General features: G+C 36.7%; 1 protein-coding gene across 4 annotated transcripts in view; it reads right to left on the bottom strand.

Moving 5' to 3' along the window:
* MACIR (macrophage immunometabolism regulator) overlaps positions 1-24,065 on the bottom strand; it is a 790,687-nt gene that overhangs the window by 347,422 nt on the left and 419,200 nt on the right. The window contains exon 4 of one of the 4 annotated variants that reach the window (XR_014838459.1): positions 21,268-21,383. The exons of the other annotated variants lie outside the window; for them this stretch is intronic. The gene's annotated coding sequence lies outside the window, so the exon portion shown is untranslated. The remainder of the gene's footprint in view (positions 1-21,267; positions 21,384-24,065) is intronic. 4 annotated transcript variants of the gene reach the window in all.

Below are 24,065 nucleotides of genomic sequence, written 5' to 3'. Positions count from 1 at the left end.
AGCCCACATTTTGCAATTAAGGTACATATGTTTTGCTTCTCCAAATGTCTGAAAGCCAGGTGGAACGAGACAATTGCTCTGGTGACATTGAGCATTTCTACACAATGCTGAATTCTAGCTCAGTATTTTGCATAGTATGCCTATTATATAGAAAACAGAATTGCCAATATGTCCTTTTGTATAAAGCTGTAAAAGCTCAGAAGATCTTAGTAAGTACTGGCTATGTCGCTGCTAAGGTACATGAAGCAGATGTCTACAATTACCCTGTTAAAAAGTTTCACTGTAAAAGACCCTTCAAATAAAGCAATGCTGCCAGTAATTGTACATTAATTGGCATCATTCCCCTCTGAAGGTCTAGCAGAGCATGGACGGCCCTGTGATTTGCTGCCTTCCAATGCACACTGTATGCTAAAAATATTGAGGGGTTCTTGCTCTTTCATTGCCTTTTAATCTTTAAGTAATGTGCCTATAGCAGTAAGTACAGTGATTTCTGTCCTTACATTCAATATTTCTTCAAATTTTTAAAGAGCAAAATAAAAATGGATTTCATTATGACTTGGAACTGGTAATATGTAAGGATAAGAGGCAGAAACAGAAAAAAGAGGCTGACCTAAAGTTAAAATAGTTAAGTTTCAGTTCACTGGAACCTTGAAATTGTGAGCACTTGGGCAACTGAAATGTTAGGTGTCAAATAGCTAAACGAAACATGGTTTTTACAAAATAAATCCCGGAAAGGCTAGAGTTGTGTGACCTCCCCCAGTGTACCTCTCTAGGTAGAACACTGTATAACTCTTATTGAGATGTCAGGAAGAGCTAATTAGCTGAAAGCCTCATCTGGGGTGAAAGGGCAATAGGAAGGCAAACCAAGGATTGCTTCAAAATTGCTCTCACTGAGTGTCTACAGCAGAGGGGTTTGGGAAGATTGCATAAAGTGCAAAAGCTTTTTCTGATATTTCTGACAGTTAAAGTACCCCAAATTGGAATGTATTCCTATATAACAGAAAAAGGAAGCAAACAATTGCTAGAGAGTGTTGATGGTTATGAGATTGTTACTCTTTGCAAAAACCCATGCAACTTGTGAAGCTTTTGTTTTGTTTTGTTTTTAAAAAAAAAAAAAAAAAAAAAACTTTGCAAACATTAGATAAACATGATGTGTGAAATCTTTTATGTTTAATCACTCACTACTCACTATTACCCAGTCTCCCACACCCAGCACAATAGCATGGTTTACTGTTTGTCTTTTCATTGTTTCAAGGAACATCTTTAGAGAGACCTGGTTACTTTTGATTTATTCTAGACAAAGGAAAGGGCAGGAATAGGGATGGAAAGGTGTGAACATCTGAACAAATTATGATATACTTCCAGGACAGTTAAATTGAACAAGAACTGGAATAGGAGTCTGAGGATCACTAACAAGTCACTAAGAAGTGTGCATGTTGGACAACTCACTTTTTCTTTGCCTTCATTTCCTCATATGTAAAAAGAAAATACGTCTACAACCAGTTTTAAATCCCTATGATGTTACAAGATTCCCACTTCTGCATTTCCTTCAATGTTCTTAAATATCAGAATTTTCTTGTTTCCACTGTAGTGGTTCATCATTGACAAAAAGGGATTTACTTACCTACATCTCCCTTTGATACCCTTTATTCATAAATTTTCATCTATAAGCTTATGAGTAATACTCAATAAAAAATAAATGTTGGCATTTAAATAAATCTAAAAAATGAAAAGGAAATGAATAGGATATTTATAACTGTCAAAAGCATCTCAGATTCTGAAGGGAGTTCCTGTAACATAATGTCTACAAAGATGGTCAAAGTTTGGGAAGATTTTGAAAGAGCTGAGAACATCCAGAGGGATTCCAGAGGAATTCACATCAGAGCCATACAGGTGAGGCCTATTTCATGGTAAAACCCCTTAACCTTTATCTCAAGTAAAACATACATAAAGATTTTAAAAAACAAATATTAAGCATCCAGGGTAGAAAGCACTGCCCGGGAGTTCCCATAGTGGCTCAGCGGAAACGAATACAACTAGTACACATGAGGATGTGGGTTCGATCCCTAGCCTTGCTTAGTGGGTAGGGGATCCAGCATTGCCATGAGCTGTGGTGAAGGTCACAGACGCGGCTCAGATCCCATGTTGCTGTGGCTGTGGAGTAGCCCAGCAGCTGCAGCTTTGATTCCACCCCTAGCCTGAAAACTTCCATATGTCCTCCATATGTCCTGGCCCTAAAAAGCAACAAAAAAAAAAAAAAAAAAAAAAAGAAGAAGAAGAAGAAGAAGAAAGAAAGCTCTGTCCAAGATGCTCAAAGGAAAACAAATACAATGTGGATCCTGCCAGTGAGAGATGACTGTTTTGTAAAAATAGCAAAAACAAAACAAAAAAACCCTCTAGCCTTTGAACTGCATGTACACCATAGACACCTTGAGGCAATTAGTTATAGACTACAATGATGCAGGCAAAATAAACTCAGTTAATCAAATCAGCTTACTGAAAGGACTAAACTGGATAGTCTTGAGTGGAAAACCATCAACCCAGTTCAGACTAAAATCAGACAATTTGGTCAATATGTGAAAGCAAACCATTGTTCACTTAATTTAACAGACACTTCACTTTGAACCAGGTGTCTGGCTGACACTAAGCTTCATCCAGAAAGAGGAGTCTGGCTTATTTCATTGTATTTATTCTAAAATAATAAGAGCAAGATCAGACAGATGGGAAAACAAAAATAAAAGCAAATGATGAAGCGGAACATAGAAATCACAGAAAATATAAAAAGAAAGGAGAGAAAAGGAAAATAAAAGGTTGTTTCTAATGCCTCTTTCAGTTCTTAAAAATAAAAACTCCTTTAATTATATATCAAAGATGAGAAATTAAAGAAAATTAAATCAGATGATCCAAGCACCACAAATAACTCCAGGATTATATATGAAATAATATTTCAAAATACATTCACCCAAAGTCCTATTTAAATATTTCCATTCAAAAATTTTATGAGCTTATTAAGTGCTGAAATCAGTGTCATGTTTGAAGATGAATAAGATACAAGTAATAGATGAAGAATATATGCTTACTTCCACAAATGACATTTCTCTTGTGATCATTTAGGTCACTGCACTAAAAATAGCCCAGGATCACAAGCGATCATGATGGTGGATAATGTGAGAAAAGGAATGTATATATATATGGCTGGGTCACTTTACTGTACAGTAGAAATTGACAGAACATTATAAATCGACTCTAATAAAAATTTAAAAAATACTCCAAACATAAATGGTGCTCGTCAGTCAGTTATATAATTATAACATTTTGACATCTGAGAAATAGATGACATTATATCAGATCCACATACTCAACCCCAAATTTCCAATTTCTCTTATATAGCATGTTGCAGGTCAGGGGGGAGGAAGAATTGCTCTAAGAAATACAAATTGAAGCACACTGTGTTTGCATCATTATTAAGTTTCCATGTTTAAAGTTGAATTATCTCTAAATATCTCTAGATATTTTCCCTTATGTCTCAGCCTTATATTTAACTGAGACAGCATCAGTCAATTCTAGAAATGTCTATAGTAATTTGGAAAGATTGCAGTTAAAGTGCTTCATTTCCTGGATGCCAAAACTGCACTACTTATGGGCATATTAGGAACCATGACTAGTGGGTAAAACTGCAAAAATTTTTTAAATTAAACTAAAACCTGATTTAGGCAAATTATATTAATTGAAGCTAGCATGAGTTTTCTAAAGCAAGATATCACTACTATTTCTATATGCTGCTTGTATATACTTACCATGTTGCACTCAGCACACAATGTAAAAATGTTTTGAGTGATATATAAATCCCAGAACCTTTAGAAGAAAATTTATATTAAGGATATTCAGATTCTTCAAAAACATACACTAAAAACAATGTTTTATTATCTTACATATAAAATCTTACTATTGCCTTTATTGTAAAGACCACATATAACATACTAGCCATTCCCAATTGTAGAACTTTAGAACTGAAAAATATCTTAGTGATTATAAAGTCCAGGACGGCAAAGATACAACATATATGCTGCCATTCATCTTGTCTAAACCCAAGGCAGACAGTACCAATCACTATCAGGTTTCATTTTTGATGAGCATAGGTGTGGTCTCTAACGCTTATCCACAAGTTCTCTACTGTTGCCCCTACCAACTGATCACAGCTGGCACAGAAGATGAGCTATATTCACCAACTCAACTCTAGTCTAGAATCCTCAATATACAAATAAAGAAACTGAAGAAATTCCCCATTTTGCTATTTCATTAGTTTTACAGTAGAGCTAAGATTAAAACAGATTTCAATCTTTCATAGCTATATCTCCTTGCCTTGGAGAACTTTTTTAATAGAGACAGAAGGTTTGAAATTAGAATATTTTTAATTTTAAAATACAATCACCTTATTTTAGTTGCATTGCAGCTGCTGATTTTGATATACATAATGTGTTATTTTTTTTCTGCTGCCTTTCTTTGTAAGCCAAAAACACTTCTTAAAAAAAGAACATTAGTCTCCATCTTTAAAAAATATATTCATGGAGTTCCCGTTGTGGTGCAGTGGAAACAATCCAACCAGGAACCATGAGGTTGAGGGTTTGATCCCCAGCCTTGCTCAGTGGGTTAAGGATCTGATGTCGTGGTGAGCTCTGGTGTAAGTTGCAGACACAGCTCAGATCTGCGTTGTTATGGCTGTGGTGTAGGCCGGCAGCTGTAGCTCTGATTAGACCCCTAGCCCAGGAACCTCCATATACTGCAGGTGCAGCAATAAAAAGCAAAATATATATATATATATATATATATATATATATATATATATATATATATATATTTTATACACACATATATTCTTTAAGTTACAGTTTATGACAAAGAGACTTCAAGAATTCACAGGACCAATCAGTCCTGGAAATAGTTTCTCCTACCTAGCACATCTCAGGTTTGCTTTACTATTGACCAAAACATTCTGGAGTTGTCCAACTTTACATAAGGATATCCTAATTGGATACTCTAATGCCTAACAGAGTCTATCATCCATCTTTATGCTATATGAATCACTTCATTATCAATCAGAGCCAGAATTTCCTTCCAAGGATTTTTGGTTTGGTGCCAAACAGCTGACGTTTGGGCTCTGGTCCCCATTCTCTTCCCATATATACTTCCTTCCTTACTTCCAATGTCCTTCTCTTATTTCCAGTGTGCCACCCAAACACGACACGAGTTCAGTCCTTAGAACTTTTAAACAAATAAATGCTTGTTTCCTTTACCATCCAATTATCTACCCATTCAATGAATATTTACTCAATACCTATTATGTGACAGGTGCTGATCTAGGAGGTAGGACTCAGCCATCAACAAAGTAAAAATCCTGACTCAGTGAGTTTGCATTCTCATTTAAATTTTAACAAGTAAATATACGCCATGTCAGCTGTTGATTAGGGTTGAGAAAAAAAATAAAGGGGGGGGTCAGGGGTATAGGGAGTGATGGGGATGGCTCTCCTATACAAGCTGGTCAGAGACTTCACTGAAAACCAGTATTTGGTCAGAGATCTTAAGAAAGTAAAAACAAAAAACAAAAAACAAAACAACAACAACAAAAAAACCCCACAAAAAAACCCTATATATACGTTATAGGCTTCAAGTCCTCTTCAAGGAGATTAGCCCAAAAGCCTCTGGCCAAGACAACAAGTACCAGACCCTTATCATTGTCCCACCTGCCTCATTGTAATGCCCTTCCCCCACCTTGAGCAACTTGGCCTGCTCCTTCCCATTTCCTACTGGGAAAGGTATGCGGCCCATTCCTCACCCCATCTCTTTATCACCTGTTCCCCATGCAGATGAAGCATCCTGCCCAAAACCAATTAGAGGATTGAAATGCACTCCTATACAGAGATCAATCAATGCTCATTCTTTATGCATGCAGCAGGAGGCTGGGGCATGAGAAATTAGTGGGCCTGGGGCAGGAGAAATCAGGTCCCCACTCAAGTCCACAGCATGTGCATAAAAGGGAAACCTAGTCTCTATTATCTGGGCAGACTTCTCTCTCAGAGACTATGAACAAATCTGCTGTGTACTCTGTTCCAGCAAACTTGATTCAACTAGATTGCTATCTCCAAAGCAACTCACAGTGGCAGTATTTTTGTTCCAGCAGAGGCAGACCAAGGGATGGGGCCCCTTAAGGCACTCCAACAAGAGCTGTAACTTTCAACCCTAGATGCTGTCACTCTAAGGGAATTCACTTAGGCTCCAAGTGACTGCTGTTCCAACAAGAGAGCCTGCCTGCCTGTCTGCATTCCTAAGGCCCCTATAAGGGGGTTCCTGACTTAAGAGGCCTGACCTGACCGCTGCCTCTATCCTGGCACTGTTGCAGCACTTCCCAGCTGGGAAAGAATTTGTTTACATCCCAATGCCCACAGCTCCAATTCCTTGCTGTGCATGGCAAAGAACCAAAAGGAATAACACAGAGAGCTGTAATGGGGATATATATATATATATATAGCACTTTCAGACAAAAAAAAAAGTCCTCAGCATAGAGTATTTCAAGCCACAAAAAATGAGAAAAACCACAGGAAAAAAACTGTACTCCAAACTTTAAAGGTCAAGGCAGTGAGGCAGTACTAAGGAGGAACCTCTAGCAATATAGAAGATCAAGATACAGTGGCATCCTAGATTTTGGCTAAAGAAAGTGTTTTAGTAATGAGGAAGTGTTTAACAATGTAAAATGATGTAGAGAGGCTGAGTAATACAAGGTTTGGGAACTGACCACTCTAGCCACATGTCAGGTATTCTTTATAAGAACTGTTTCAAGGTCAACAAGTGGGCTCAAGGACAAATGGAGTCAAAGGATATACAGTATGTACAGAACAGCCCTTTCTAGGAGTTTTACTCTAAAGAAAAGAAAAGAATGAAGGGATTTTTTTTTTTTTTTTTTGAGTTTTATTATTGTTGTTATCTGCTTTTGAGGTAGGAGAAAGCTTATGTGTTTATTCATTAGGATGATCTGATAAAAAGCAAAATAAATAAATAAAGCAAGAAAGAAAAGATTAGCTAGCTCAAAGTCCTTGATTAGGACATGGCAGATAGGGTCTTAAGAGCAAATGGTGGGAATGTAGTGGGAGGAGGAGATGTGGAGGGTGTTACCATAGCAAGTAACAGGTTTCATCCATAGTGAAAGATAAAAGGTAAAATTTTTGTGTATGGATGTAGGAGGTTGAATACTGTGAGGACAGGAAGATAGACAAATTCTCTTCTGATTACTTCTGTGAAATATGATGTCCCTTCTGCGGGATAAGAAACAAAGTAATAGCTTAAAATAAGAAGGAAGGAAGAAGTGTTGAAAGTTTGAGGAGAAAGGACACTCTCTCTTTCTCCTCTGTCTACTAAACAGCCTGAACCAACCACTCCCTTGCACAGAGTAATAAAAAAGTGTAGGGAACTATCCACTCTTTGCTAATTATCCACACCACTGCTTCCTTAATAATCAAGAGTTGACTGTATGTTCCAGAAAGACTGGCAAAGAGTTGGCTTATTCCTTTCACCTTGAAGATGGTTTTCAAAAGTCATTTAGCTCAAAAGTATGTTATATACTCTCTCCCTCCCCATCTCTAATTATTTCGTATTTATAACCACATCATTTTGGTGTTTTCTCTGACTTCATTCAGGACATAAATATCTTTCTAAAACAAAAACAAAGTTCTTCACAAATACATTCACTTGGGAATCAAAAGAAAGAAAAATTATTCACTGTCCTTTAGTCCTCCAACCAATTTTCTTTAAATCTCATCTTTATCTCTTTAGTCCCTTAATCCTTACTTATTTTAAGTTGCAGTCTGTTAACTCTGCCAGAGAACTTTAATGTCTGGAAATATATTGGAAAATGTAAATGATACCATAACATAAAATCTGCTATAGTAACATAAGTAACTTATTTTCATGGTATCACATTGAAACATAAATGTAAAGCAATTCAAATCTCCAACTGCTTCTCACACACAACTGTTTATCTGGGGAAGAGGTGTGAAAGAACAAGGAGGACTGAGGGAGCTGTACCAGGATGTTTCTGGAACCTCTAAACTCTCTTTCCCCAAAAGGTAAAATATTTGGCCTAAATATTATGGGAAATCTCCTCTGACCCGTGTATCCCTGGAATAGAAACCTGTTGCAGTAGCAAGTCACACTTTGCTTAGGGCAAGACAGTCCCCTCAAAGGAAATAATAAAACAATAATTCTGTTAACTGAAAGCCTGGGCTGGAAGGTCTTTGAGAATCAGAGGGCTCTCTTCCCTCAACCTTTCTTAGGAAGAGCCTTACATATCTTTGATTTATTTGGCATTCACTACTGCGAATGACTCAAACTGATTTCCTAAAATCTAGCTGAATATTATGCAAAGGGTGGAAGCGAGCATTCAGAGGATGGCAGAGGGGAAAGTGAAGGGCACTGTAGGGGAGAGCTGGCAGCATTTGTGATCTCTGGTGTCAAGACTTGCGGAAATACGTGCAAAGAAAAAAGTCAAACGAGTAGAAGGAAACAAAGAAAAGGAATAAAGGAAGATACAAGAAGAGAAAATGTAAAGAAAAAAAGAAGATGGTATTTTAATAACAACAACAACAACAAAAATAGCTTAAACCTTCCCCTCACATTAAATGTCAAAATGTTTAAATGACAAAAAATTAGAAAAAAATATTTTAATATCTCTATGATGTACCACATTTTGAATGTAAAATGATAAGAAATCACCAAAAAATACTGACCAATTAATTTACTTAAAGAAAATATAAAATTTTCTGACATCAGAACACAGCATAAAATAAAAAGACAAATAGTTTCTTTTCTATATCCTTCTCCCCCTCCTTTGCTTTCCTGCAGAATTCAGTCCAAAACTAACAGGGCCAAGCAAAGGAGTATTGGAATGGGGGCACAGGTGCTCTGCTGAGCCAGTAAGAAGCTAGAGCATTTATGAGTGAGAAGGGCTTCCTCCAGGAAGTAAGAAGGGAACAGCAGCAGATGGTAAAGCTATGTGAGCTCAACTGGAAAGAGAAGACCATGTCCACATGAGGGAGCAGCCTAGCACAAGGTGTTGAAGGCTGAGTAGAGTTAGGAAGACAGCTTGGCAAACGGGAGAGAAAGCCTGGTAAGAGGGGAGATAGGTTGTGGAGAGAAGGATCAAACAGGTAAATAGGAGGACAAAAAGAACCAGGTTTCTCACTATGCAGAAAAAGGAGGGAGATAAAGGTTTGGGAGCCTATTGCACGGAGTCTATCGCTTTTACAGGCCTCCTTGTTCTTGCTTTCCCTACTGTCACAGCTAGATAGCAAATAAATAAATAAATAAATAAATAAATCCATTTTTCCAGCTTTCTTTGGAGCTAAATGTGGCCATATGTCAGAGTTCAAGCCATAAGAAATAGGTAGAACTCCCTAGAGATTCATGAATTCAAAGTCTCTTAGGAACTAGCCTACTAGTTCTTTTGCTCTCTCGATTCTTCCTGCCTGGAAGACATATCCTCATGTAGGTTCAGCAGCCACCTTGTGACCATAAGTTAATAAACATGAATACAAAGTCCTGCACACTAAAGAGAACAGGCTGGGAAGATGGAAAGCAACCAGATTCTGTCAAGAATCTGGACCTCCTTGAGCTTCTGGGTCAGCTCAAAACTCCTCACCCTCAAGTGATTAAATTGCTATTTATAGAAGAATGCATTCCTAAATGATACATATATTTAAATATAGAATGAAGGAGAGTTACAGAAAAAGAAAAGAAAAAGAAAAGAGAAGGTGTGAACAACGATATCACATGGCCTTCATGGCTAGGTGCAGCATAACAGTACTATCATTCCAGAATTACAAATATGCCATGTGCCTAAAAACAAAAAGAGCACAGTTTTCTAAAAGCCATTTCTTCCTTTGAGTGAGAGCTACCTGTGTCCTAAAATATGCCATTTAATTCGATTACTCATGCAGCTCATCTCTTACAAACAGTAATTTTCTGATATCTATTAAATGTCATTATTTATACTAGATTCTATAATACTCCTGAGACTATGAAGTGCATTAGGAAATATTACAGATCTAGCCTTGTTTATTGCTTCTTGAATCTTCCTAGTTTTAACTTCAAGGTTAGGACACTTGAGACCAGGACAGGGCTGGAGAATAAGGCACCTATATCCTTAAGTGGTAGTGGAGCAAATACGTAAGTAAGCTTTCACCTTTTGAAGCATAACACAAAGTGACCTCTTGTGAGAGAAATTTCACTCAAGCCTTATGCTTATGTATTAGCCAAAAGTGTGTGTATTCAACACAAGGTGTAAGAGAAGATATTTGTAATACAGATATGTGGCAAAAGGCTGGTATCCAGAATATACAATGTACTGCTACAAACCTGTAAGAAAAAATAAAATATAAAACCCAGCAAAAAGGCAGACAAAAAATGAACACTTAACCAAAAACAGTATCTAGATTATAAGACAAATATTTAAAATTATGAAAATGTTTCACTTAGGAAATGCAAATTAAAATTATAATCAAGTATCACTTCATGCATACCCATTGGAATGACTAAAATTAAAAGGATGGAAAATTCTGTCAAGAATCTGGAGAAACTAAAACTCTCATGTACTGCTAATATGAACATAAATCGCACAATCACTTTGGAAAACTGTATCATTTTCTTATTTTTTTTTTTTAATGGCTGTACCCAAGGAATATGGAAGTTCCCAGGGCAGGGGCTGAATTGAGCCATGGCTGTGAAGATGCCAGATCCAAGCCATTGCACTGAGCCAGGGATCAAACCCACACCTCCACAGAGATCTGAGCTGCTGCAGTCAAATTTTTAACCCACTGTGCCACAGCAGGAACTCCTAAAAAACTATATCTTTTGAAGTTAAGCATATACAAGCTTATGACCCAGAAATTTAGCTCATAGAAATACATATATATGCTCATGAAAAGACAAAGTTTTATGTCATATCATAGCTATTTGTAACAATCAAATTTGTAAAATGCCCATCAAGAACAAGAGGTATAAACAAAATACAGTATATTTGCACAATGAACATGATATAAAAAGACTGAACAATATACAACCATACACAGAAAATATTGTTGACTCTCCCAAGCACAATATTGAGTGAAAGAGGCCAGATCCAAAAGAGTACTATTCTGTGGTTCGAAGTCATTCTGAAACAGGTAGAACTATCTGTGCTGTCCGAAGTCAAGAAAGGATTTACTCTCTGTGGAAGGAGGCAGAGACTGGAAAGGCACACAGTGTGGTTTGGGGGTGATGTTCATGTTCTATTTCTTAATACGTTATTAGTTGTAATCAGCGAAAATTTACCATCTCTACACTTAGGTTCACTTTTCTCTATGTATATTATATATAAAAGTGAAAATGTATATACTCTTTGTACTCTTCTTTGTACTAATTTATCTGCTTAGTATTTTTAAATTCAGGGTTTTTTCCTCTGGATAATCAAGAAAAAGTTGGTGTTATAGAGAGGACAGGCTTATATATCGGCCTTTGTACCACTTAGAAACAACCACATATTCTCTGAAATATCTATTCTTCAATTTGAAGAACATGGAAAGAAGTTCCCTTTCCTTGCCATGAGATCAAAAGCCATTTGGTAGCACACACATTCTGTTCTCTTCGGCCTTATTTTCCAATAAACTTACAGTTAATATTCTATCCACATCAAATATTTGCTATTTTCTAACTATGTCCCAATGTGTAATTCCCCAAAATATTTACTTCTTGGGAACCTAAGATATAGTGACTATTCAATAACAATATTTATTAAAATAATAAAAAATATGGTATTCAAGTTGAATATATAATTCAACTATATAATGACCACCCAACACAGAAGTTTCCAGTGGCCATCTTTGGGGATCTGGCTTACCACAAACTCCCAACATTTTTCTGCAATAAGCAGAAAGTATGAACCATGAACTATGATGTTAGCAGTTCATGTGACACTTTAATAAACTAAGACAAACAGCTTAGTGGGTTATTCTCCAGTCATTACCCACACATTCTGCACACCTCCCAAACCTTCACACACACACCCCACCAAAAGTACTGGTTTTTTAATTAAAAAGGGACTCAGCATATATGAAAGAGCAGAATAGACAACTTGTAAAGTGTGCATTTTGCAGTCAGACAAATCTAGGATCACTCACTGGTTCTGCCTTTCTACCCCAGAATATAAATTCTTTGACTCCAGTAATTTTTGTCTTCTGTTTTCACTGCTATATTGCCAGCACCTAGACTAGGTTGGGGAACATAATTGGCATTTAAATGACTATTTGTTGACAATATAGAAGATTGGCAGCATCAAAAACTGATAGTCACACTTCTCTTCCATATACACAGCAATTCAGACTTCTTATGAGGAGAGAACATGTGAAAAAATACAGCTCTATGTCGCCAACAAAATTAACTGCAGTCAGTGACTATAAACTTCTATACACTGTACAACCTCCAGGTTAAAAAATGAAGAACTATGCAATAAATTATGAGATTTGGTTTTCAGAATAACCATTACAAATTTACTAGAACTGAAAACAACAAGGATTATGGTTTTTTTTTTTTTTTCACCAGAAATCTCACTTGGAGAGAATAACAAAATGAAACTAATTAAAATATTTATCTAGTAACGCATATGCAGGTGCAGTACTGTTGGGCTTGGAGTCAGATGGACCTAAATTTTAATCTAACTCTGGCACTTTTTTCCTTTTTCTTTTTCGGCTGCCCTGTGGCATATGGTAATTCCTGGGCCAGGGATTGAACCTGAGCCAGAGCTGTGACCAGCAGCAACACTGTATCCTTAACCCACTGCACTGGGCAGAGAAATGAACCAGTGTTTCCACAGAGACATGCTGGATCATTAACCCACTGCACTACAGCAGGAACTCCTAAACTGCAACACTTATTACTAGTATGAATGACTGTTGAAAAGTTTCACCTGCAAAAAGAAGAGAATTATATACTTCATGAGATTTTTATGGGAGTAAAAGAGATAATGCATTAAAGTTTTAGCACATAGGCTGGCACAGACCAAGTTCTTAATAAATGTTAGATCTTGTTATTAGAGTGTCTTCTTGATAATAATTATGTTGGATATTTCACTTTTTTAATTTTTTTTAGAGAAAATTCAGCAGCATACATACTTCCAGGAGATTCTGAACCTGCTGATATTAAAAAAAAAAAAATCAGAAGCTTATTTCACTCATGAGGTCAAACTTGCATATGAGATCATCATCCAATCTTTCTCTATTATGTTGAGCAAAATTATTTTTCCAAAGTGATCCACCTTTAATCCAGTCATAAAGAGTTGCAGTTCCCAATTTTAATTGACAAATCTAATTACTGTGATGAGTTTATTTATAGTCACTATTCAATATCTATTGATAGTTTCTTGACCTTGAAGAATATCATCCAATTAACATGGCAATATGTGTTAATGGATTTTTAAATTACTTCACACTGAATAAAAGGTAAAAGAAAAAGGGGAAGTTCATGTTCAGAAAGAAGAATTACAATTTATGAAAACAAGCCTTATATACAGCACTGAATATGGAACACTACAGGTTTCCTTTGCATTCATTTGAGATGGTGTCATAGACAGGTTTTACTGACAGGGTGGTACCTGTTTTGGGAATTTTTTCAGGGTCTCAGTTCCTAAATTCAGGCAACAAAATGTTCACTCCAGTCCAAGAAAAAGAGGGGTTTTGTTTGTTTTTAGATTTCATTAAATTTTAGTTAATTCTTTCAGAATGTAAAAAGATGATGGGTAACTGATTACAAAAAGTCACCAACTCCCTGAAATAATGGGAGAAAAGGAACCTTTCTTAGACAACTGAAGGGCAATGACTGCAGTCTTACCAGTGATCCCTGGAGAGGAGCAGTTACCATTCAGTAGCTACCTTTCAAAACTATAACAAACTATAAGAAAATAAAATTTTCTTGTTAAAAATAACCCAATCTGAGAGTTCTTATCATGGCTCAGTGGTTAACAAACCCAACTAGCATCCATGAGGACGCAGGTTCGATCCCTGGCCTTGCTCAGGGGGTTAAGGATCTGCCGTTGCCATGAGCTATGGTGTAGGTCACAGATGCAGCTCAGATCCCACGTTGCTGTGGCTCTGGTGTAGGCCAGCGGCTACAACTCCGATTCAACCCCTAGCCTGGGAACCTCCATATGCCGGGGGTGCGGCCCTAAAAGATAAAAAAATAATATAAAATAAAATAAAATAAAGTAAAATAAAATAAAACAAAATAACCCAATCTGTAATATTTTTTATGATAGCTCTGGTAGACTAATACTAGGAGTTTGTATTCCAGCACTTGGTTACACTAACTGGCACAGAGTAGGTGTTCAATTCTCAAAGAAAGGAAGGAACAGATGAAGTAAGAAATGAAAGAGGGAGGAAGAAATAAAAGAAGGGAGTCCTTACAGATGGAAATTAGTGTTCACAGGCCCCAAACTAAAATGTCTAGCCTCTTCCACTGGAGTGAATGTTATGACACCTTTCAGTTCTGGTAGGCACTTCTCAGTTCTAAACTCTGGTATGTGCCTTGCATGTAGTTTTAACCTTTCACATTTATTCACCATTATGCACCTGCAGGACTGTAATTTTATCATGCATGGGTCCCAAATCTACATGTTTGAAATCAGTAGTTACATCTAAAGAGAGAAAAATAAACTTAACACCTGTGAAATTCATATTTTGCTTCAAGCAGTTTATTAAGAAATATTTTATGTATTGAACATAAGCAGGTTAGCCAGGCTACATCTTAAGACCTTGCACAGTTAGCACAAATTATTTTGTGTTGTTACCTAATCTTTAAAAGACAGGGATAGAGAGAGGAGAAAAGGAGATTTAAATATTTTCGTTTTGTTAGGATAAAAAGATATTTATTCTAAATAAAAAGTGATATTTTTTTCAAGACAGAATACATAAGAAAGGAAATAGTCCCTCTGGAATTTAGGATATACTCATTTTCTTGGCATAAGATAAACTGAAATGGACTAGTACATTGAGAAATACCTCTAATAGTGAAGTATAGAAAACTCATGCTCAGTGAGGCTCATTGTACATGAAGATGTTTCAGTCAAATGCACTTAAGCACAGTTTTGGAATTGTTCTTTATTATTCTGAAAGAAGCCAGGTAATAACTTAGCATACTGTTGTACATGGAATAGATGGTCAACGGTGACCTGCTGTATTGCTGAGCGATATCTACTCAATATTACGTGATAACCTATATGGGAACAGATATGTGTATATGTATAACTGTATCATTTGCTGTACAGAAATTAACACATTGAAAATCAACTATACTTCAATAAAACTTTTTTAAAAAGATCTGCTGAATCAGGGAATTTAATTTTTTTTCTTTTAATACTTTATTTTTTCCATCTGCAACAAGTTTGGAAGGTGGCATTTAAGACTAGTAGAGATAAGATGACAAGAGTAAACCTCCTCAGGTAGTTTAGAAAGCCAGACCTTAACTGGATGGCAACTGCATGGACATGGTAACCTGTTCATTCTATCTGTAAGACATTCATGGTCCACGGCTTAGTCCCTACTAATTCTGTGACTCAGTGGATTCCATAGGTATCTGTCTGAAGGAAATAATATCTCTAATTTATTACCTAAATCTTTTGACACAATTATGGCCTAGTAATTCATTTACTTTGGCAGGTATATCAACATTGTTTTACCCTGTCATCTAAAGCCACTGAACAATTCAAAGGGAAAAACAGTGGATATACATGTATATGTGTGAGTATGCATGTGTGTAGGCATATTTGTAAATTTGTGCGTGTGTGAGTGCTTATATCTGATTTGTGTGTGTGTGTATGTGTTTGTCTGTCTCAGAAACAAGGGGCAAAGAGAGAAAAGATATGACTGGTTTTTTCATGAAAACATTCTCAGGTTTGTTTATGCAGTACATTCATTTCAACCTCAAAAGTCACCAAACCCCTTCATAAATTACTCTAGTCAAAAACTGGTTATACTTTTTTTTTGCTACTAAATCTATTTTTATACAAACTGCAGTTTAATTTTTATTCATTTAACCTTCCTATCTTCCCTAACATACTTTGATCTACCTACAAAACTGCTATACACTAAGATGTAGGTAAATTCCTTTTTTATTTCTATCAGAGATTTCCTATCCATGTGACCCTTGTGTTACAGTCTACGTAATTTGCAGTTTCATGTATACAAACTTGGCAAGTAACATGAGCGAGTAAGTGTCAACACTTCATATCTGTGTATGTTTGTCATTTTGCTCATACCTAAAATAGACAGTACCAAAAAAAAAAAAAATCCTCCTAACTCCACAAGAAAAAAATACTATGGAGGCAGGATGATATATGACAGCTGACACACAACATTCATGTGAGAAATAAAAGGGAATGGTGGAGACTATGGCAAACTGAAGAGTAATACCACTTCTTAAGTGAACAGCAGCTACTCAGCTATAGACGATGCTTCCCCATAAGAATATGGGCAGAGGATACCAAATCTTCTAAATTCAGGAAAAGTCAAAATCTGAATATTTATGCAAAACTGCTCAGTTTTAAGTGCTGTCAATTAATTAAAAATTCTCTTAAATACACAGAAAATTTTCTAAGCAATATGCAGGCAAAAGAGAGTGCTCCAAACACTTAAGGGATAGGTTTAGCCCAAGCCATCATTTGCCACCTCTGGAATATACATCCCTTAACACATAATTCCTTAGGTCATTTCTTGCTATCATCTAAAACAATAGGATTATGGAGTATACATGCTTTGCAGTCTAGCTCTCTGGGTTTGATTTCTGTTTCACCATTCACATGCTGTGTTGCCTTAGGCAAACTACCTAACCTCTCTGTGCCTCAGCTTCCTTCTCTGTAAAATGCAGATAATAGTAAGTTTTTTAAAAAGATTAAATGAAATCCTATTGGTAGAGCAATTAGAATACTTTATAAGGCACATGGTAATTATCCACTATAAATTGTTGCTATTGTATCTTATACTGAATTATAATTTGCTGTATTCTTTGACACCTTCTCCCCCACTAAATTGCACATGCCTTGAAAGTATACATTTTATACAATGCAACACTTAACATAGGTTCTTTTTAGAGAAGTATCTCAGTATTTTTTAAGCCCAAAATGTAGTAAAAATTTTTTTAAAAAGATATTTAAAGAAAATGACTGGAAATCAAGGTCACTCCACTGCTTGTCCTTGCTTTTGTTCAATATATTTAAATTTACTGTAAAGCCAGAACATTACACTAGTCCATGTCAATTTGTTCTATGATCAGTTATAATGAATGTTTTCGAAATCTCAGATGTATAATTTCCTCTTTGATATATTCTATCCAGTCTGCAGTACAACAGACAGGAACTATTCATGTCCTTTTCTTTTCTCCTTTTGAAAAGACTAGGAGAGAGTTAGGGTTAGACAGAACAGTAGGGACATGTAGGGCAGCCTTGTGTGGCTGGAGCCCCTGGGTCTTTCTCACCTGCCTTTACTTAAATTGACAGAGGTTACATCACAAAAACCTGACAGGGGGCTTGTAAAAATGGAGCCATTATTATCCTCATTCTTTTCTTCCACTATAATCCTTGTTCTCTTTGAAAATAAAGAGTAGGTTCTAGAAAGGGACTGTTACAAAATGGAACCCCCATATTTCACAGCATGAAATTCAGAATTCTGAGACAGGTAACACAAACAGAGTTTTACACTACAGACTAGGATAATGACTGTATCTCAGAACTTTGGGAGGTAGGCTCTAAGCATATAAAGTTAAAGCCTATCTAAATCCAATCTAAACTTCTCTCTTTCCCAAATTATATTTATCAAAAAACATTTTTCTAATTCTTAGTGGAGGGAAAGTAACACAATGGAATGGGTCCAGAGAAACTGAAAGCATGAAGTGGTTTAAAATGTGCTGATATTAATATCAAGTTTTTTTTTAGAGGAGACTGTTAAAATGATAGTCATGAATTCTGAGCCAACTTTTTGTGTAGGGCACAGGGATCAGATGTGGGTTTACATAGAAGAGGCTGAAGGAAAGAATGTGGAAAGGAAGGAGTTAAGATGGAACTTGGCGTTTTGGAAGAAGCCAAATAAATCGTGAAAACTTAATGAAGAATTACGCACAGCATGGAGAGAAATCTCTCTTGAAAATCTGACTTAAGCAAAGGTAAAATTTGAGGGAAATGAACCATACCAGAATTTACAGTACTCGTTAGTTTCTTCAAATAAATATTCACTGATTGCCTCTGTTCCAGGCACTGGGTTTGATTTTGGAGAGAACAATGCAAATGAGACATGGTATCTGTCCTTGAGGAGCCACTGAAACTAATGCGTGTGTACCTGCATGTTGTGACTGAGCTTACCAAAAAATGGGAGGGGAGTAGAGAGAGAGAGGAAGAGTGGGGGGGGGATGGGAAAGGAAGGAGGAGGAGAAACAAAGAAAAGAAAAGGGACAGAAAGAGAGAAAGAATGAAAGAAAAAAGGAAGGAAGGAAGAGAAAGAAAGAAAGAACAAGAAAGAAAGAAAGGGTATCACTTCATAAAATAAAATAAAATCATAGAGGTGCCACAAATCCCTCCCTCACAATGAGCATTCAGTCCCTTACCTGGGTCCTTACTATCCTTACCTATACACTAGACTTCAGCAAACACAGGTTAAAGAGAATACAAAACACTACCCCTCCAATAAAAATAGACATTGATCATAATAAATACTGAATATGACCTGAAAAAAAATCTGCATTTATTGAGATACTTGTATTGTAAAGATCACGCTTCTCCACTCCCCAGCCTTATCAGTGGGTAGTGGAACAGATATTGGAAAAAATTAAATGGTACATGTTTGTATGTTGCGGCATTAAGACTATTCATTGCACTGCTTTTATTTCAGAGGTGTATGTGAAGGAGCCTAGAAAGAGAAACAGTTATGAATGGAGCAGAATAAAAAACTGAAGCTAGTCAGCCATTGCTGAACTGAGTAAACTTCATCCAACAGATTTATCTAGTACTTGGGCACCTTCCAATTCCAATGACACAAACCCCCCCCCCCAAAAAAAAAAATCTAAGAAAATGTTTCTGTGGATCCTGCATAAATCTCTTGTTCAATGTCCTTCCTAGAAAAAAATTTATTATACCTGAACCTTGTATCTATTCCAGTAGAATCCTCAAAACATTTAAGCAGAACTCTGGTGATTTTTATCTAAGAGCTACTCAAATCTCAATTGGCAGTGTTGCTTATCCTAATGCACTGCTAGTAATAATCATTACTTTAATAACAGCAATAATTGGAGTTCCCGTCATGGCGCAGTGGAAACGAATCCGCAATAACTGGAGTTCCCATCATGGAGCAGTGGAAATGAATCCAACTAGGAACCATGAGGTTGCAGATTTGATCCCTGGCCTCGCTCAGCAGGTTACGGATCTGGCGTTGCCGTGAGCTGTGGTGTAGGTCATAGACACAGCTAGGATCCTGCATTGCTGTGGCTGTGGCATAGGCCTGCGGCTGTAGCTCCAATTAGACCCCTAGCCTGGGAACCTCCATATGCCGAGGGTGCAGGCCTAGAAAAGACAGAAAAGAAAAAAATAGCAATAATTTCCAGTACACAATAAGTCTTTTCTCAGAGAAACTCAAAACAACTTCACATTCACCATGTTATTTGTTCACAGGCATCCCTCTGAGAACTGGAAAAGAACACAAAGTGTATTGATTGTGCTATATAGAAAAGATTCACTGAGGTTAAGTATTAGACCAAGGTCATAGAACTAGTCTGTGGCATACCCATGATAGATATGGCTAAAGGCAACTACATAAACCAGAGTTGAGCTAAACCCAGTTATAACAGATGTGATTAAAGCCCACATCTCTGAAACAGAGGGACTGGACCTCCTCAGCAGAGTCATGAAGTCTTTGCCCTGGGAAGACCTCAATCTCTCTCTCTAAAGGAGCCTTAAATCGGCCCATTACACTCTGTACCATTTTACTTCCTTCAAATTGTTAGGGTTGTGGTGCCTGTCTTATCTGCACCAGGCTAAATGTTTTGGCCAAGACAATGGTCAATTTCACTCCCCAGTCTCACTACAAGCAGCTGCCTGAAAATGAAGTATTACTTCAATTGAAGAAAATTATTTTTTATCACAATATTTGAAGATCTCCAAATTTCCCTAATGTGTAACCACTGTAAAATAACTGTTAATACTATTTTAATAAAAAATATACTACCAAGTTGAATTCTAATTGGATAATATTTTTGTCTTTTTTATTTGACCGAACTTGTTTTCATATCTCTATGTACACTTGACAAATAGACACTATCTTAGGCTAAAGTTGTTGGTGACTTGGTGCTATTACCAAGACCTCCTTCAACAACTCTTTACCTCTGGTTTTTGTCCATTATATACAAAAATCCATCCTTTTTTTTTTTTTTTTTTTTTTTTTTTTTTAGGGCTGCACCCATGCCATATGGAAGTTCCCAGCTTAGGGGTCAAATTGGAGCTACAGCTGTCAGCCTACACCACAGCCATAGCAACGCATGATCCAAGCCACATCTGCAATCTACACCACAGCTCATGGCAACACCAGATCTCTGACCCAGTGAGCAAGGCCAGGAATCAAACCTGCATCCTCATGGATACTAGTCAGATTCATTTCCACTGAGCCACAATGGGAACTCCAAAATCTATACTTTAAACTCAAGCGTTTTGCCATTTTCCTCAATCTTATTTCTATAATTAAACATGGAAAATTTTGGCCAAGAGGTATATTTTCTAAAACATATAATAGATTATTTAATTATAAACTTTATCAAGAATTTGAGCAGGTTGGCAAGCTGGTAGAATGGATTTTTTAAAAATTACCTTAGCTTTATTTACTAAAAGAACAAATTCTTTTAAATCTTTGCCAAGACACTCAATGGGCTTCCTCTACTAAAAATAAAAAAGTTTCTCAAGTTTTCCTGAAAGTTTATAAAGCACTCTCTACTAATATCTGCCCTCCCTCCAAGGTGGCATCAGTATAGATTATAGGGAGAAGTGAAGTCTACGAAGCACCCCCCCATCTCATAGTGACAAGAAAGAAAACTTAGGGGCCAGCAACAAAGCCCTGTGCCACATTTATCAGTTGCACTAATCAGGAATTTAATTATCTGCAGTGAGGTTATCAACCAAGTCATATGTGGTAATGTAAAACAGTCAAGGAACATTGAGCTTACCCTATGAAGAGCAGATTTTATCTCCTTATATTCTATTCCCTATGAAATCTCCTCAACATATTCTTCTCCTGAAGCATACAGGGAAGATTTCAGAGTTCCATGTTTTAGTTCTAGAGCTATAAGAATAAAATAAAATGATGCAAAAGTACACAACATACCACGAAGAAGCACCAAAACAATTTACATATATCGCACCGTTGTTTTGTTTTTTTTTTTCCCCAACACATTAAGAGTAGATGTACTCTCTTTGCTCAAGGAGTGAACAGCACTTTTCAAACCCTAATAAATGTCAAGGTTATAAAGGTACAACACCATTTGTAAAGTTCAGCTTAAAGGTAAACAGCGTAGCTTATTAGCATCCACAAGAACAGCAAGTTAATTTTAACCTAATAAATACCCTGAAAATACCCATAAGAAGATGGCCTATCATGTCAAAGAAACATATCCTTTAAATTAATGCCATACACTAATGGTTTCTTGGATATACTGCTGGTTTACTCTTTTTGCAGAATTTTATGATGTTACTATCTCTAGTGATAAAAGTCTATCTGATATAATAGCAAGCTGTGAAGTCATACAGCCTGGAGTCAAATCCTTTCTCCCCACATTCTATGACTTTGGTCAAAACACATAGCCTCTCCATGCCTCAGTTTCTTTAACTGTGAGATTGAGAAAAAAAAAATGATAATGCCTGCTTCATAAGAGTGTTATGCAGATTAAACAAAATAATGAACACAAAACACAGGAGAGTATCTGATACACAGTAACATGACATAAATGCAAGCTATTAACACTGGTTTGTTTGGGGTTTTTTTGGTTTTTTTTTTTTTTTTTTTTTTGGTCTTTTTTTAGGGACACACCCAAAGCATGTAGAAGTTTCCGGGCTAGGGGTCAAATCAGAGTTGTAGCCATCCAGCCTACGCTACAGCCATATCAACGCCCAGATTGGAGCCGCATCTGTAACCTACACCACAGCTCACACCAATGCCAGATCCTTAACCCACTGCGTGAAGCCAGGTTTCAAACCACATCCTCATGGATACTAGTCAGATTCATTACTGCTGAGCCACAACAGGAACTCCCAAGCTATTAATATTATTAATAATGATGATTATAATGGCTAATGATTATTATATATTATTAGAACATTTTTGTACACTAGGAATCTTCATAATCGCTTTGATATTGAACTACCTAATGTATAAGCACCAGCTCTTCTAGATGGGTGCAAGATATTTCAGTGCAGGAAAATGTTAACAGGACAATTTCCCATCACCCATTTTCATTAAATAGGCTTAAGTTAGTTACAATCATTTCCTAAGTGTCTTTTTTTCTTTCAGTTGTCAGTTAAACCATCCAATGTGGCATAATTCTCAGAAACTGATTTTGAGGTACTCCACATAAACAAGAAAGGTATAAGAGATACTAAAAAAATTTTTAAGAGAGCCAGGAGTTGGAAACATTAATAGCCATACATAACAAGTCACAGGCTTTTGAGCATAATGCCTCCATTCTAAGTTACAAGTGACAACTGTCTCAATGCAGGCAAAAGAAGGCATCAGTTTTTCCTGATTTACAGATTTATGTGAAAATATGGTATCTCTTCCTAGGGGCAATATTTCCACACACATTAACACACATCAGGTGGAAAAAAATAAACAAATAAAGAACCAGTATGTATGGAGATTAATATCCTGCCCCTTCTTCAGAAAATAAAAAGGAACAAAAGTTGGGAGTTTCCCATTGTGGCTCAGCGGAAATGAGCCCGACTAGTATACATGAAGATGTAGGTTTGATCCCTGGCCTCACTCAGTGGAAACAAGCCCTGCTACTATCCATGAGGATATAGGTTCAATTCCTGGCCTCACTCAGTGAGTCGGGGATCTGGCGTTGCCATGACCTGTGGTATAGGTCACAGATGTGGCTCAGATCCCCCCTTGATGTGGCTGTGGTGTAAGCCATAAGCTTGTAAATCTATTCTAAGTTGTGTCTGATAAGCCCAAGCTCCCGATCCCTCCCACTCCCTCCCCCTCCCATCAGGCGGCCACAAGTCTCTTCTCCAAGTCCATGATTTTCTTTTCTGAGGAGATGTTCATTTGTGCTGGATATTAGATTCCAGTTATAAGTGATATCATATGGTATTTGTCTTGGTCTTTCTGGCTCATTTCACTCAGGATGAGATTCTCTAGTTCCATCCATGTTGCTGCAAATGGCATTATGTCATCCTTTTTTATGGCTGAGTAGTATTCCATTGTGTATATATACCACTTCTTCCGAATCCAATCATCTGTCGAGGGACATTTGGGTTGTTTCAATGTCCTGGCTATTGTGAATAGTGCTGCAATGCACATGTGGGTGCACGTGTCTCTTTTAAGTAGAGTTTTGTCTGGATAGATGCCCAAGAGTGGGATTGCGGGGTCATATGAAGTTCTATGTATAGATTTCTAAGGTATCTCCAAACTGTTCTCCACAGTGGCTGTACCAGTTTACATTCCCACCAACAGTGCAGGAGGGTTCCCTTTTCTCCACAGCCCCTCCAGCACTTGTTATTTGTGGATTTATTAATGATGGCCATTCTGACAGGAAAATTTAAAAAATTATTTAAAAAAATTAAAAAATAAATAAATAAATAAATAAAATAAAATAAATAAATTACAACACAATCAACATAAAAAAAAAAAAAAGCCATAAGCTGTAGCTCCAATTCAGCCCTAGCCTGGGAACTTCTATATGCCACAGCCGTGACCCTAAAGAGCAAAACAAAACAAAACAAAAAACTGTTTCCTAAATGTCTAGGT

The sequence above is a fragment of the Sus scrofa genome, chromosome 2 (assembly GCF_054392235.1).
Source record: "Sus scrofa isolate SSC_HxYL_T2T_F1_AM1 chromosome 2, Sscrofa_HxYL_maternal_Yorkshire_Landrace_v2.0, whole genome shotgun sequence".
Classification (NCBI taxonomy): Eukaryota; Metazoa; Chordata; class Mammalia; order Artiodactyla; family Suidae; genus Sus; species Sus scrofa.
The sequence above is the reverse complement of the archived record's forward strand: the minus strand, read 5'-3'. Positions and strand labels throughout refer to the sequence as shown.